This window comes from Phodopus roborovskii, unplaced genomic scaffold, assembly GCF_943737965.1.
Source record: "Phodopus roborovskii unplaced genomic scaffold, PHOROB, whole genome shotgun sequence".
Taxonomy (NCBI): Eukaryota; Metazoa; Chordata; class Mammalia; order Rodentia; family Cricetidae; genus Phodopus; species Phodopus roborovskii.
Window position 1 is genome coordinate 28,675,427 of NW_026125391.1, and position 16,286 is coordinate 28,691,712.

At 37.7% G+C, this 16,286-nt stretch overlaps 1 pseudogene; it reads left to right on the plus strand.

Annotated features, from left to right (window-relative positions):
• The first annotated feature begins 6,425 nt into the window (after window positions 1-6,425).
• LOC127214946 (peptidyl-prolyl cis-trans isomerase A-like) overlaps window positions 6,426-16,286 on the plus strand; it is a 31,111-nt pseudogene continuing 21,250 nt past the window's right edge.

The window sequence follows — 16,286 nt, forward strand, 5'->3', positions numbered from 1 at the left end:
ACCTAAAAGCTCTAAAAGTTCCTTAGACTGAGACAATGCCTACCTGTCTCCTGGTTCCGTGTGTGTGAGTGTGTGTGTGTGTGTGTGTGTGTGTGTGTGTGTGTAGAACAGATGAAAGTTTGTATATGGTTCCTTGGGAGCCTTGTTTTTGACACAAGGTTTCTCAGTGGCTTGGAGCTTGCCAAGATGGTGATGCTGGTTGGACAGTGAGTGCTGAATAAGGTGTTGGGATTACAATCATGTCCAAACTAGACTATGGGTTCTAGAAAAGAAACTTCAGTGTGGAAGGCAAATACATATATTACTGACTATGCCATCTTCCCAGTCATTATACTCCAAGGGTATTATTTTTCAAATCAGTGTAACTGTTTTATCAGCAAGGTCTCTTCTGAGTGAAGCTTATATGCAAATATTCAACTACTGAGAGCTGGAGAGGTGTCTCAGAGGTTAAGGGGATGGCTTCTTTTGCAGAGGACCTGGCTTCAATCCCCAAAATCCATTCAATGTCTGACAGCTGGCTGCCTGTAACTTCTATTCCAGGGGATCCAATGGCCTTGTCTGAACTCCACAGTGACCATGTACACACATGGCAAATAGTTATACATGCAAGCAAAATACTCATACTGTAAAAATAAAACAAGACATAAAGAAATTTAAATAAGTACCCACCTATTAAGTTTTGTTTTTTAAAATCTTTAAACTAAAACTTTGTTAAATAAACCTCTGGAAACTCTGTCTTGTGGATTGCTATGAGGATGAAATAAAATATGTATCCAGAAATTAGTAAGGAATACCCTAAAGGAAACAATTTTTAATCAGACTATAAGTAACCCATATAAATGTTATAAATGTCTTATCAGTCCTCATTTAGAAACTACATCCAAGGTATTCCCATGCTGTTTCTGAAGTCCAAAGTGAGGGTATTTCATTTTTGAGGAAAAATGATCAATAGATCCGAGGCCTTGATGTTAACTGGGATGGCTCTCCTATTCCAATGACAAGATATCTGTTCATAAGTTTCTCTTATTGGTTGATGACTAAAGTACTGATTGGTCAATTACCAGTAAGGAAGTATAGGCAGGGCTACCAGACATGGAGAATTCTGGGTGGAGAGGAAGGGAGAGAGACTGCCAGGAGGAGACACCATGTAGAGACCAGGAAGATAGAACACACCAGGCATTCTTTAGTAAATAAGGCCATGTAGAAATACATAGATTAGTAGTTATGGGTTAATAATTAAGAGAGCTAGTAGCTATTAGCTAACAGTTTTATAATTAATATAGCATCCATGTGTTTATTTGTGACTGAAGGATGGCCAGACCTGGTAGAACAGAAATCTCCATCTTCAAAATTGCTTGCTGTTACATTGCTCTACAAGTTCTCATTCTACTTGTTTCTGTGTTTCTATCCCTACTAGGCCAGCCAATGATTTGTGCTTACAGAAGTCCAAGATTTGAGTTCTTTTTTTTTTAAGTAAAAATGCAAATAGTGCCATTTCTTCCATACTGCTAATATCACCCCCCCATACACACACACACACACACACACACACACACACACACACACACACACACACCTCCCATATCCTCTCTTATATCCATCTGGATAGGTTTTTGGGATTCAGGAAGAAAGAAAAGAAAAAGGGTTTTATGAAATTTGGCTAACTTTGAGGGGGAGGTAACAGAAGACAAATTCATGTGTAAGGTCTGTGGAGTGGAGAGTTAATGTATGTGATTCAAGTTGGGGCTGGACACAGGCTTCATGGCTTTAAATCCCAACAGTTTCCTATCTATGCCTACATTTCCTCATCCATAATATAGATATGATACAAGTGTAATGAAGAATAAGCTATACATAGATGACAGAGCTCAGGATAGGCATTCCATGCTAGCTATTTTTACTCCTTTATGATAATGTTCTCTCTCTGAGCCTCCCAATAGACAATGAGCCTCTGGGAGATGTCCTGTTTACATTTCTGCTTTTTAATGAACACTAAACTGTTTCTTCTTACCACATCTCCTATTCCTAGTTCCTTTGTCATGCTCATCATCAAGGAGAATGTGAGTGTTAGTTTTATGGGTAGAGTGGAGCCAGGTATGGAAATCATTCCTGCATATCTCCAAGTATTTGGTTCAGGTTGTAGATAAGACATGAGAGGTCTTGGATAGCCCCTTAAGTGGCAGCAGCACAAACTCTTAAGTTAGAGACAAAAAGAAGCATTAGAGGTTTGTTACTTATCATGTGTTACAGGCATCTGCCTAGAACAAAGTGACTGTATATAAAATTTGTTTTGACAGGAGGGAGGGCCTAGTCCCTACTCCAAATGACTTAACAGATTTTGTTGATCCCTCCTGGAAGGCATCACCCTCCTTATGGAGTAGGGGTAAAGGGGTGGGAGGGTGGTCAGGGGGCATGGGAGGGAGGGAGCGAATGAGGAAGAGAGAGAAAGGGAACTGGGATGAATATGTAAAATAAAAAAATTAAGCATTTAAAAAAAATTGACCTTGATGAATCAGCTGTTTCTTCACAGATCTTGAATGACTCATTGGTTATCATAGACCTGCACTGTCCTGGTTTTATGTGGCCTTGCTGTTGTTTACCTCCTATATTTCCTCTTTTTAGTAGCAAGGTTGTTTGTGGGGATGCCATTCTTCACCCTAAGAGAGTGAGGAATTCAAGAGAAGAGCCATTTTTCCCTATTCTTGTTGTCTTCCTCTCCTGCCTCACCCCACAGAAATTACAAAGTAAACACTAGAGATGCAAGATGAATTTAGTTCCTGCATCCTTCCATCTTGCTCCCCTCAAAGCTAAACTGAGGCTTGCATAACTGTGAATCTCACACACTCAAATATATTTCTGAAAGTCACAATTGAGCCATGAGATTAGTTCACATACTATAAGAAATAGCAAGTAAACAGATAATTTGTGCCCACAGTGGTTTACACTTCCTTAGGTCTCTTCTGAAGCCCTATTGATCTGTGGCTGGAAATGTAGAGCTATTATCATGAAGGCAGGAGAGTAGAAGCTCCTGTACACTGGACTTATGAAGATAATTTATTGGAGAATAAAGTCTGATTGTTGTTTGGAATCTGTGTATTTTCTTTTTTATTAGTTTTTAGTTGACATTCAAAATAAAAGGTTTAATTACACACACACACACACACAATATACATATATATATATATATATATATATATATATATATATATATTCTCCCTCTTCTACTCTTCTACTATATATCTTTTGGTTGGTACAAACAAACCTTCCTCCCAGAGGATTCCCATTATTACCCTCCTGAATGAATGTGAGGGGGAACATGAGAGGTAGGTCTTCCTCATCCTTCCCATAATACTTTCTCATTCTTTAGAGATCTTATTCTTTTCATATAGTCTCTCTTGTGCTTTGATATCATATATGTATTTCAGTCTAGATTCTACATTTTAAAAAAAAACATGATATTCATTTTCCTAAGTCTGGCTTATTATATATATATATATATATATATATATATTATTTATTTATATATATACCCAATTTCCCATACATAAATTCCACATTTTAAATTGTCAATTGCAAGTGTGTGTGTGTGTGTGTGTGTGTGTGTGTGTGTGTGTGTGTGTGCGCGTGCGCGCGCGCACGCCATTGTCTCATAAATATTCAGGGAGTTTTAAGTTGTTAAACTTAAGTTGTTAAACTCCTGCAGTAAACAAGTAAACATAGCTATTTAATTTTGCTGATCCCAGTGTCTCTTAAAATTTTAGTCTACAACACGTGTGACCAGGTAGATTGAGCCTGGTTAGGAATAGAAGACAGGAGAAAGAGAGAGAGAGAGAGAGATAGAGAGAGAGAGAGAGCATAAAAGAGGGAGCCAATATTGGTTTGAAGATAAAATTGAACACAAAGAAAGGTCTCGAGAACTACAAGACTGCCATCAACTAACAATTTGAGCTTCGGTGGAAAGGCTACCATAAACACCCTTCCCAGAGAGTGAGATCAACAACTAACTTATCCATGGAGCCCTCAACTAATGCCTGTTGGAAACAGGAGCAACACCCATACATAAACACTAAGTCGAACTAGAACCCAGATGCAGATGGAGAAGACAAGACCTGGCTGCAGAAACACATAGAAACAGCTTACCTGAACAAGGAGGAGCTAACGGGCCACCAGACTGATAGCTGGGAAGCCAGCATGGGACTGACTCAGCCCCCCATGAATATGGGTCTCAGCCAGAAGGACTGAGCAGTCTAAGGGACCTCAGACAGTGGAGCCAGGATGTATCCCTGGTGCACAAAAGGTCCTTGTGAACACATCCCCCATGGAGGGATAACTGCCTTAATCTAGAGACAGGAGAGAAGCCCTAGTCCCTACTTCACATGACCTGTCAGATCTACATGACCCCAACGGGATGGCATTCCTCTACATATGGAATTGGCGTGGGGGGGGATGGGAGGGGAGGGTGGTTAGGGTGCATGTGAGAGGGCAGAGAGGGTAAAAGGGAGGGAGGGAGAGGGAATTGGGATCGACATGTAAAATAATAAATTAAATTAAATAAAATAAAAAAAATTTAGTTTACAATTTTATATTTGCATGATGTCAATAAATATCCTGGATAATGGTGTTTCTTTGTGATATGCTTAGAAAGTATTTTGGTAAAAAAAAATATAAGCATTTTGGCTAATACGGAGGGCTTTTTAAATTGAAGCAATTCTACTAAAGTTAATTTTTCTAATAAAATCTTAAAGAGACATTTGAAGTGCCATGTGTACAATAATGGACAGAAGGTGACAATTTAAAATGAGTATCTTAACAGAATGTGCATGAGAGAAGAAATGCATCTCAAGGTTTGTACAAGGACATTGAATGTGAATAAGAATTAAACAAGAACTAGCTAGAGTTGCAGAATAATAACACAGACTGAACTCTAAGAGGTTGCCTAAATAGAATTTGAGACTCTTTGTGTCCAGTTAGCAATGGATTTGTAGTTACTTACTAGTTTCCAGCACCATGCTAGGCTGTGAGGATGTAACTCTGAAGATACACAATACACAGCTCCTTTTTTTTAGGACTAGTAAGGAAGACCAAAAGTACACAGATGATGAAACTTCACTATGAGAAGAGCTTCCATCCTGTCAGGTAACCACAAAGGATAAGCAACTGTTAAAACCTACTGAATATGAAAAAGTTTGTCAAAAGCAAGAAATAAGCAAGTGCAGATTGGAAGAGTAATGGGGGCTTAAAAAGAGTATACTTAAAAGGGGAATAGCTTGTGTAGTGTCTGGAAGGAAAGCAACAGTAGCATGTTTGAAGAACTTCAAGAAGAGCATGACATGTGCAAGATGACCAGAGAGGACAGGTGCAGGCCAGAGTATTGCTGGACAATGAACCCCTGACTATTATACTTAGGAAGAGTATCTTTATTTCTTTGATTAGCATACATTTTGACATATAGGCCAATACGGTGGCTCATAGAAGATGCTTTTGGCTGAGCCTGAGTTCAATAAATACATGGGAATCACATAATGGAAGGAGAGAACCAATTCTTGCAAATACCACATGCCACTGATAAAAAATGATTACACACATGACATTTTTTTAATATGATGGTCTTTTGGTGACTATACTGATATGTGGACAGCTAAGTAAAGTAGATGATTTACAAGCAAACAATCAAAGAAGAAAGTGCTCTAGGTAAAGTGTCTCCTTCTACCCCCTAGTCAATGGATAACCTCAGCATTCTGATGGGCAATCAGCAATTCAGACAAAAGCACACTGGAGTTACAGATTATTTTGTCAGTTGAACCAAGTATTCCTGTGCATCTCTTTCTGTGTCCATATAATTTATTTTATGACTATATATTATTTTATAGCTAGCAGAAACATGTTCTTTGATTATTATTTGTTCTATAAGCATTAATCAAACTTCAGAAGTATCAGGTGCTGAGGATATAATTAATGACAGAACAAGTAGTTTGTACTGAAGTTTGACCACATTGTGAATAACACATTAGAGGAAGCCAGAGTGTATTATGGATGAGTAGATTGAATGATTGTCTGACTTGAGGTGAAGATATTGTGCCTTGGATTAAGTGGTAGCAGGTGGGATAGAGAGAAATAGCAAATTCAAGAGATAGTTTGTAGTGTTTACAGGTGTGTGAAACATTGTGCATAGAGGAGGGGGAAGGGAAGGATAATCTTCAGACCATATGTAATCAAAGCAGACAATATTGAATCAGACTATGGGAGAACATGGATATAATGTGTGAGAATTAGCATTTATGTGAACAGTGCTATGTATGATTATAGAAGAAGCTTTAGCAAGAGCATAAAAACTGAGAAGCACAGTGGAGGGAACTCTTAAGGTCCAAGCACATACACATATAAGGTAGGAGGAGACCAGCCAGAGAATGAGGGGGAATAGCAACATGGCCATGAAAAGCAAAGGTAGAGATTCTGAATGGGAAGAAGGGCTCATTGATGGTCATAGAAGCATCCAGTATAAAGACCAAGAAAAGGAAAGTGGCGGTAAATCTTGGGTTTCAGTTTCCAATCCTCTTTAATTCCTTTGCTTTGCTTTCATAATATGTTAACAAAAAATTGTTATTCTACATTGCTTAAAGAATAACAACAACAAAAACAACCATTATTTTGCTCAAAATGTTTCCATTGTGTATATGTAACCCAAAATTTTAAATATCTGGCTCTATTAGCAAGAATTTTGTGCAAATAAATGGGTATGTTAGCACCCATGCAATTCAAATTTCAGTATCATTTTAATTACAGAATATTGGTTATCAAAATATACTTAGACCACCATCATTTTGAAATTTGAAAATCTAAATTACTACAATTTATCTCAGACTCAGTAAATCTGGAGATAAGGTGGATGATATTACCAGTCTTCCAGATGATCCTGAGACTCATAAAAATCTGTGAACCACACTCCATATTTAGACACATACCAAAGTCAAAGTTATATGGATCTAGTGTTCTTTCAATCTCAGTTTTTTGCCAATTTCAAAAAAAAAAAAAAGAGTCATTTTTTTTTTCAGACATTTAGGTACCTCATTCCTAAGACACCTCAGGATCTGAAAAGCATTTTAATTTGAAATATTTAATTTTGTACATTTATGATTTTTTTTTCATATCTATTTTTAAAACAAATATTTTCTAAGAGGCTATAGTTTTGAATCACTTTTATTTCTCTGTTTAACTTTTATAAACAGTTGTCTATATAGCCCTTTGTAGTGAGTGAACTTGCACTTAATTTAATTTCAATTCCATTTCAATTATTCACTTCAGCTTTATGCAAAAGGTATTCAACTGTTTCATTCTTGTGGAATGATCTTTCTATATGCCGTGGATATATATTGCTCCCATTGGTCAATAATAAACACTGTTTGACCTATGGAAAGACAGGATAAGGTTAAGCAGAACAATTGAACTGAAGACTCAGTTGAAAAGGGGAAGAGTCAAGGAAGACATGACCCAGCCACCCAAGGAACAAGATGCCAGAGGGATGCTAAGCCCCAAACCATGTGGCAATAAATAGATGGATAAAAATAGGTTAATTTAAATGCAACAGCTAGTTAGTAATGAGCCTGATATATAGCCCAAACATTCTGTAATTAATATTAAGTCTCTGAGTGATTATTTAGAAGCAGCTGTGGGATGAGGCAGGACAAATAAACTTCTGTTTACATTTCATTTTTATAGTTATTTCTTCAATATATTAGGAAAGTCCAGTTGAAATTCCTCACCTACTCCTGTTTTCAAAGGTCAGTGTCTTCAGCTTTTCTTTTCTAACTTAAAACTACCTTCCATTAATAAATTTTGAGATGATTCTTCCCTTTCTAACTTAGAATATTCTTTCTTTTTAGACTTACAGAAAACAGAATAGGTGAAATAACATTTTCTCTTATTAATACCTTACATTCATCAATTTTTTATTCAACTGCCAACAACTTAAGACAATAATTAAAACCAAAATCGGAATCTCAGGCATCAGCAACTTCTAGTAGCATGACAATTTTTGACTCTTAGTGGCAATAGGTAATTATCACTGCCTTAATGTTTCAGAACACTAGACCTGCCTATATCCATACTATACCACCCTGAGACCCTGTCTGCCTGGTCTTTGATCCCATAACAGGGCCTCTGCTGGAGGACCAACTTGAACCCCACCTGTCTGATTTTTGACCACCATCAAGGGGCACCTGCCTGAGGAGAGACCACCTAGAGAGCTTGATTACACATACCTACAGATATCAAACTTCTGACCCACTTAAGCCCACCAGGAGAGTAGCATAGAGGGAAAGAGACTCTATGTGCACTCACTGGAAGAAAAAAATGGGAAGACAGCAATACAAGAAAATGCCTGACAATGGAAAGACAAGCATGACACCCCCAGAATCTATGTACTCTACAACAACTAGGCCTGAACAAGCCAAAAGCAGATGAAGCAGAAGAGAATGACATAAACATTATCTTCATAAAAATGATAAAGGTGATGTGAGAAAATCCCTTAAAGAAATGGAAGAAAAAAAGAAAGAAAAAATTAGAAGAAATAGAGGAAAAGACTATGGGAAAAATGCAAGAAATGAACAAATGTCTTAAAGAAAGTAGGGAAAGCCAAGAAAAAACAATCAAACAGGTAAAGGAAAAAGTTCAAGACTTAAAAACTGAATTAGAGAAAATAAAGAAAACACAAACTGAGGGAATACTGAAATTAAAAAAACTGGACAAACAATTGGGAAATATAGACACAAGCATAACCAACAGAATACAAGAGATATAAGAGAGAATCTCAGGTGCTCAGATTCCTCAGATAAACTAGAGGAAATAGATTACTCAACCAAAGAAAATCTTAATTCCAACATATCCTTAACACAAAACATCCAGGAAATGTGGGACACCATGAAAAGGCCAAACCTAAGAATAATAGGCATAGAAGAAGGTGAAGAAGCCCAGCTCAAAGGTGCAGAAAACATATTCAACAAAATCATAGAAGAAAACTTTCCCAATCTGAAGAAGGACATGCCCATGAAAGTACAAGTAGTATACCGAACAGCAAATAGACTGGACCAAAGAAAAAAAGATGCCTTGACACATAATAATCAAAATACTTAACAAACAGAATAAAGAAAAATATTAAGAGCAGCAAAGGAAAAAGACAGGTAACATATAAAGGCAGACCTATCAAAATTACACCTGAATTCTCCTTGGAAACTCTCATGGACAGAAGGTCCTGGATAGATGTTTTACAAGTACTAAGAGTCCACAGATGCTACCACAGGTTACTATGTGCAAAAAAAAAAACTCTCAATCACTATAGATGGAGAAAACAAGATATTTAATGACAAAGCCAGAATTCACCATACTTATCAACAACTCCAGCCCTACAGAAAGTTCTGGAAGGAAAACTCCAATTCAAATGCACACAAAGGCATAAGCAATAGATAATCCCACTTCACCAGAATCCAAGGGTAAAGCAGGGCAAATATATTCACAATAGCACCACAAACAACAACAAATAAAAAAAAGGCATTAAATATCAATGGTCCTTACTTTCCCTCAATACTAATGGTCTTAATGCCTATAAAATGCCTATAAAAAGACACAAGCTAACAGAATGGATATGAAGACAGAATCTATCCTTCTGCTGTGTACAAGAAATACATCTAAGCTTCAGTGACAGACATTACCTCAGGGTAAAGGGTTGGGAAAAGATCTTCCAATAAAATGGACTGAAGAAGCAAGCAGGTGTGTCTATCCTAATATCTAACAAGTTAGACTTCAAACCAAAGTTAATCAAAAGAGATGAAGATGGTCATTTCGTATTCATCGCAGGAGAAATCCATCAGTACAAAGTCTCAGTTCTGAACATCTATGCCCCAAATACAGAGGCACCCACATTCATAAAAGAAACACTACTAAAACTCAAAGCTCACATAAAAACTCATAAACTCATAGTGGGAGATTTCAACAACACACTCTCACCTCTAGACAGGACCACCAATCAGAAACTTAACAAAGAAACAAAAGAACTTACAGAAGTTGTGCCTCAATTGGATTTAACAGACGTCTATAGAACATTCCAACCAAACACAAAAGAATATAGCTTCTTCTCCACATGGAATGATCTCTAAAATCAACCACATACTAGGCTACCACACAAACCTCAACAGATACAAAACAATTGGAATAGTCCCCGGTACCTTATCAGACCACCATGGTTTAAAGTTGGAATTCAACAATAACACAAATCTCTTAGAATACACCTTGTACCTAGTTCCTCTGGTGGTATGAATTATAGGCTGTTGATCCTTTGCTCTATGTCTAAAATTCATATATGAGCAAGTACATACTATGTTCCTCTTTTTGTGACTGGGTTACCTCATTCAGGATAATTACTTCAAGTGACATCCACTTGCCTGTGAATTTCAAGATTCAATTATTTTTTTCTGCAGAGTAGTATTCCATTGTGTAGATGTGCCACATCTTCTTTATCCATTCTTCAGTTGAGGTGAATCTAGTTGCTTCCAGGTTCTTGCTATTACAAATAATAATGCTATGAACATAGTTGAGCAGATGCCTTTGTTGCATGGATGTGGATCATTTGATTTATGCCTAAGAGGGGGATTGCTGGGTCCTGTGGTAAAATCCCTCACAGAAAGGGGAAAGGACAATTCCCCAGAGCACGGGGGGGGGGGGTAGTGATTGGAGATAGTAGTAGGAGAAAGAGAGGGGGAGGAGAGGAAAGCATGTGCGACTAGGAAGATTGAGTCAGGGTAGGAATAGAAAACAGAAGAGAGAGAGAGAATGTAAAAGAGGGAGCTATTATTGGTTAGAAGAGAAAACTGAACCTAAAGAAAGGTCTAGAGACCTACAAGACTGCCGCCAACTAACAATTTGAGCAACCATGGAAAGGCTACCATAAATGACCTTCCTGGATAGTGAGATCAAAACTAACTTATCCATGGAGACCTCATATAATACCAGTTGGAAACAGAAGCAAACACCCATACCTAAACACTGAGTCAAACTAGAATCCAGATGCAGAGAGGACAAGACCAGGTTGCAAAAAAAAAAAAACATAGAGACAGCTGACCTCAACAAGGAGGAGCTAACCATGACTGTCAACCAAGACTACTGTAGCCAGCAAAAAGATCTTCCATAGTTGAAGGAGAGCAAACATGATTGCCATGATTCAAAAAGCCTTAAAAAATTCAATAACAAAAAATACTAAACAGAATATTGAAAGTAATACTTCAAACTGAAGAGAGAAATAAGGACAGCGAAAAGAGGCTAGAAATAAAACAAACTAACAAAAAAATAAAAAAACTTACAATGACTGCAATCACACATGTCTTTCAATAATAAAACTGAATGGACTCAAATCTGCAATCAAAGATGCAGACTTCTTGAATGAGCTAAGAAGCAAAATACTGAGTAAGGTAACCCAGACCCAGAAAAAAATACATGGTATGTACTCACTCATAATTGGATATTAAACATAGAGCAAAGGATTACCAGCCTACAATTCATAACCCCAGAGAAGCTAGGAAGCAAGGAGGACCCCAGGAGAGATTTTATACCTTGAAAGTGGGAAAGATACAAGATCTCATGAGAAAATTGGGAGCATAGGAGGTGGGTGAATTGAGGTAAAAGGAAGGTAAGGGGAAGAGTAGAACATGAGAAATCAGAAAGATTGAGGCCAGGAAAGAATAGAGAAAAAGTGCAAGAAAAGAGATACCTGAATAGAGGGAGCCATTATACGTTTTTGTGTTTTTTGTTTTGTTTTGTTTTGTTTTTTGACATAGGGTTTCTCTGTAGCCATTACAGGTTTAAAGAGAAATCTGACACTAGGAAAATGCCCAGGGATCCATAAGGATGACACCAAGTAAAAATCTAAGCAATAGTGGAGAGGCTACCTTAAATGCCTTTCTTTATAAGGAGATTGATAACTAACTTATATGCCATCCTAGGGCCTTCACACAGTAGCTGATGGAAGCAGAAACAGAGGTCCACAGCTAAACACTGAGCTGAACTCCAGGAATCCAGTTGTAGAGAGGTAGGAGTGATGAGCAAAGGGGTCAAGACCATGATGGGGAAACCCACAGAAACAGCTGATCTGAGCAACTGGGAGCACATCAGTCTGATAGCTGGGGAACCAGCATAACACCAAACCAGTCCCTTTAAACATGAGTTTCAGTTGGGAGACCAGGGCAGTCAATGGAATCTCTGGCAGTGGAACCAATATTTATCTCTAATGCACAAACTTTGTGAGCCCACTCCTTAGGGAGGGATACTCTCTCAGCCTAGATACTCTAATATGGTCAGGTTTACTCTGCTGCCCAGGCAATACTGATTTTTTTTCAATGCATGGGGAAGCTAGCCCTGGGAGCATGAGAATGGGAGAGCAGATTGAGCCCCTCTTGTCTGTCATATGGTGGAATAGGAGAAAGATGGCTTCCTCCCCTCACTCCTCAACACCTGCAGCAGGTAGGAGACCTAACCAAGGTTCTGACCAGTTGACCCATTTGGGAGAAAGGGTCCTCCCCCATTTGCCTCTACCACCTCCATTGGTGAGGGAGCTGACCCTCCACTTCACCAGCTGCAACACTTGTGAAAGCAGTGGTGCTGGCCCTGTGGTCACCTGTGGGTGAGGCAGCCTGAGAATGCAAGCATAGGAGATGTGGCTCAGCCCCTTGCTTGCCTTTTCACAATAATAAACATATTAATAACATACTCTGGTACAGGCAACAATTCATAAAATTATAGTAATGGAATTAAAGACAGATTAACACTAACCTGACAATAGTAGGCAATTTCAATACTCTACTTTCTCCAATAGATTAATCATCTGGACAAAAATAAATAGAAACATTTGATTTAAACAGGACCTTGTGTCAAATGGACCTAGCAAATATATACAGAATATTCCATTGAAACACTAAAGAAAATATATTTTACTCAGAAGCACATGGAAGCTTTTCTAAAATATATAATATGGTGGAACACAAAATAAACCTTAAAAAATACAGAAAATTGAAATTATCCTACTTGACTATTATTCAATAAAGCTTAAAATGAGTAAGAAATGAAACTCTTATAAGTGTATAAAATCCATGTAGATTAAACAGTTCATTATTGAATGATGAATTCTCAAAGAGGCAATCAAGAAAGAAATAGATATTTTCCTGGAATGAAATGAAAATCAAAACATAATACAACACAAATCTCTGGTGCATAATAAAAATATTCCTAAGAAGGTTGTTTACAGCCTGGAGTGTCTACATTAAGAGATCAAAATGGGCTCCCTGGGAACCTCCAGTCCACACCTGCAAGGGAAACACTTATTCTGACTATAGATCTTCACTTCTCCATCTGATTTTTCAAATCCAATTCCCCAGTCTCATCTCCACCTAGGCAGCAGAATATCCCCTGCAACCCTCCTTCCTCCTTTGTCCTCATCTCCGGTGGATAACATAACATGTTCCCCTCCAAACTTCTCCTAACTAATTGCTTTGTTCTGGCCTCCATCTCAGTAGATACTCCCTGAAATCCCACAGACCACGATGACTAGAGAAGTTTTTTTTTTTTTTTTTTTTTTGGCAGATCTCCATTCCTCCAAGTCTAATCCCTCAGTCTGAACCCCAGATTCATTGCTGTCATCTACCCTCATTTTCTGACCCAAAACAGATTCTAGTGGAAAAACCTGCTTTTCTCCCTCTTATGAACCCCCACAGCCTCCTCAGCTCATCATCATTCCTAAGAGTCAGTTCCCAATACCTAGAAAAATATTTTACCTAGAATATCAGTGCCCACATCTATCATGATATCAGAAAAATTTCCTACCATGCAACACACAGACACCATACTCTCTGAAGAATCAGAGAGGAAACAGAAAGCAAGGAACATCCAGCCAATAAAGATTAGAGCAGGAATCAGCACCAAGAATTACCATCTTCCCAAACACAGATGATTAGAAGCCCACATGAAAATATAATCAATATCAGTCAGAAAAATACTTCTCCCCTAGAACCCAGTAATTCTACCACAGCAGGCCTTGAGTATTCCAACACAGTTGAAGTAGAAGAAAGGCATTAAAAGTACTTTAATAAATATGATAGAAGTCTTTAAAGAGGAATCAATAAATCTGTTAAAGAAATCTATAAGAACACAAACTATGAAAGTAAATTAATAAAATCAAGGCCAGGAATCACAAATAGAATCAATAAAAAATAAATAATAAATATTAGGGAAATCTGGAAATGGAAAACCTAGGAATTTGTACAGAAACCACAGATACTAGTTCTGTAACACAAGACAAGAGATCGAAGAAAGGATCTCAGGCATTGAAGACATGATAGAAGAAATGGATGCCTTTGTCAAAAAAACAATAATATTTAACACAAAAACCTCCTTCATACAACATCCAGAAAATCTGGGACATTGTGAAAAGAACAAATTTAAGAATAATAGGGATAGAGTAGAAATATGAAACACAGCTTAAAAGCACAGATATTTTCAAAAAATCATGGAAAATTTCCCTAACCTAAAGAAGATTCCACTCAAAGCACAGGAAGCACACAGAATACCAAATAGAGAAGACCATAAAGAAAGTTGCCTTTACATACAATAATAAACAGATGAGATGTCCTGAGTAAACTTGGGGTAGAAGGGCAGTATAGAGGAAGGGATAGGGCAAGAAAAGTGAGGGGTTGAATTGGGGGAGGGACAGAGAAAGAAAACACTGAAAAATATCTTGATATAGGGGTTCATTTTGGGGCTAGGGAGAAAGCTGATACTAAGGAAATTCCCAGGAATCCACAAGGATGACCCCAGCAAATACTCCTAGCAATGTGGAGAGGGTGCCTGAACTGGCCTTCTCCTACAATCAGGTTGGTGACTACCATAATTATCAACATACAACCCTTATCCAGTAATGATGGAAGTAGATGTAGAAATCTACAGCCAAGCATTGGGCTTAGCTCCAGAAATCCAGTCGAAGAGAGGGAGGAGGGATTACATGAGCAAGGGGAGTCAAGACCATGATGGAGAAACCCACAGAAACAGGTCACCTGAGCTTATGAGAACAGACTCTGTACCAACAGCTGGAAAGCCTCCATAGGACCAAACTAGGCCCTGTGAAGGTGGGTGATAATTGTGTTGCTTGGTCTGTCTGTGAGAAACCTGGCAGTGGAACCAGGATCAAACCTTGGTATATGAGTTGGCTTTTTTTTGGAGCACATTCCCTACTTTAGGATGTCCTATTCAACCATGGTGCAGGGGGAGGGGCTTGGTCCTGCCTCAACTTGATGTGCCCAGCTTTGTTGACCATCCCCCATAGGAGGCCTTACCCTTTCTGTGGATGGGGTGGGGTGAGAGGGTGGTATAGGGAGCAGGAAGAGGAGAGGGAGGGGAAACTGTAGGTGGCGTGTAAAATGAATAAAACAAATTGAAAACAAAAAGGAAAAGAAATATCTGAGTTCTTTGTGGTCTATGTGGGTTTTAGGCCAATATCTAGAACAGTGTTGTCCAAAAAGTACAATGTAAGTTATATGTGTAATTAAATATTTATAATAGCTCTATTATGAAAATGAAATAGTTAAAATCAATGTCATTACATATTTAATTTACCTATATATGTATATTCTAAACATTTTAATGTATAATCAATATAAAAGCTGAGATATGGAAACAAAATGAAGTCTTAATGATTAGCAGCTCATGAGTGTTGAGAACATCCTATATCAAGAGAGAATTTGGGTGGGAGGATACAGCTATCTGAAATTGTAGCATTTGTGAAGCAATTATGGTTTTACTTTTCAAGTTCAAATGGCAAGGTTCACATTTTAACCTCAGATATGCTTATATTTAGGCCTGAGATTATAAAAACATCATGATATAAGAACTTATCTAAAGTCATCTCCAGAATCCATATTCAAACTAATAAAAGATGCAGACACCTGTATTATTTATTCTCTTACTTGATACCATTCTACAGAGCCATCTATAAGTCAGATAAGGATTTGACAGACATTCTATTCTTAGCCTGTTTAGCTTTTAGTTATTCTTATAACATCAATAGGCAATTACTATGTTATCCATCCAATCAGATCATAGATTTTAATTGAGTATAAAAAAGGAAACTTCAAATCATTAAATAAGCTTTCAACTCTCACAGTATTAACAATGACAACATTCTTCAAGATACTTTCATCACTAACCAAATACTGTCATTACAAAATAAATGCATCTCTCCCATATCCATTATTTAA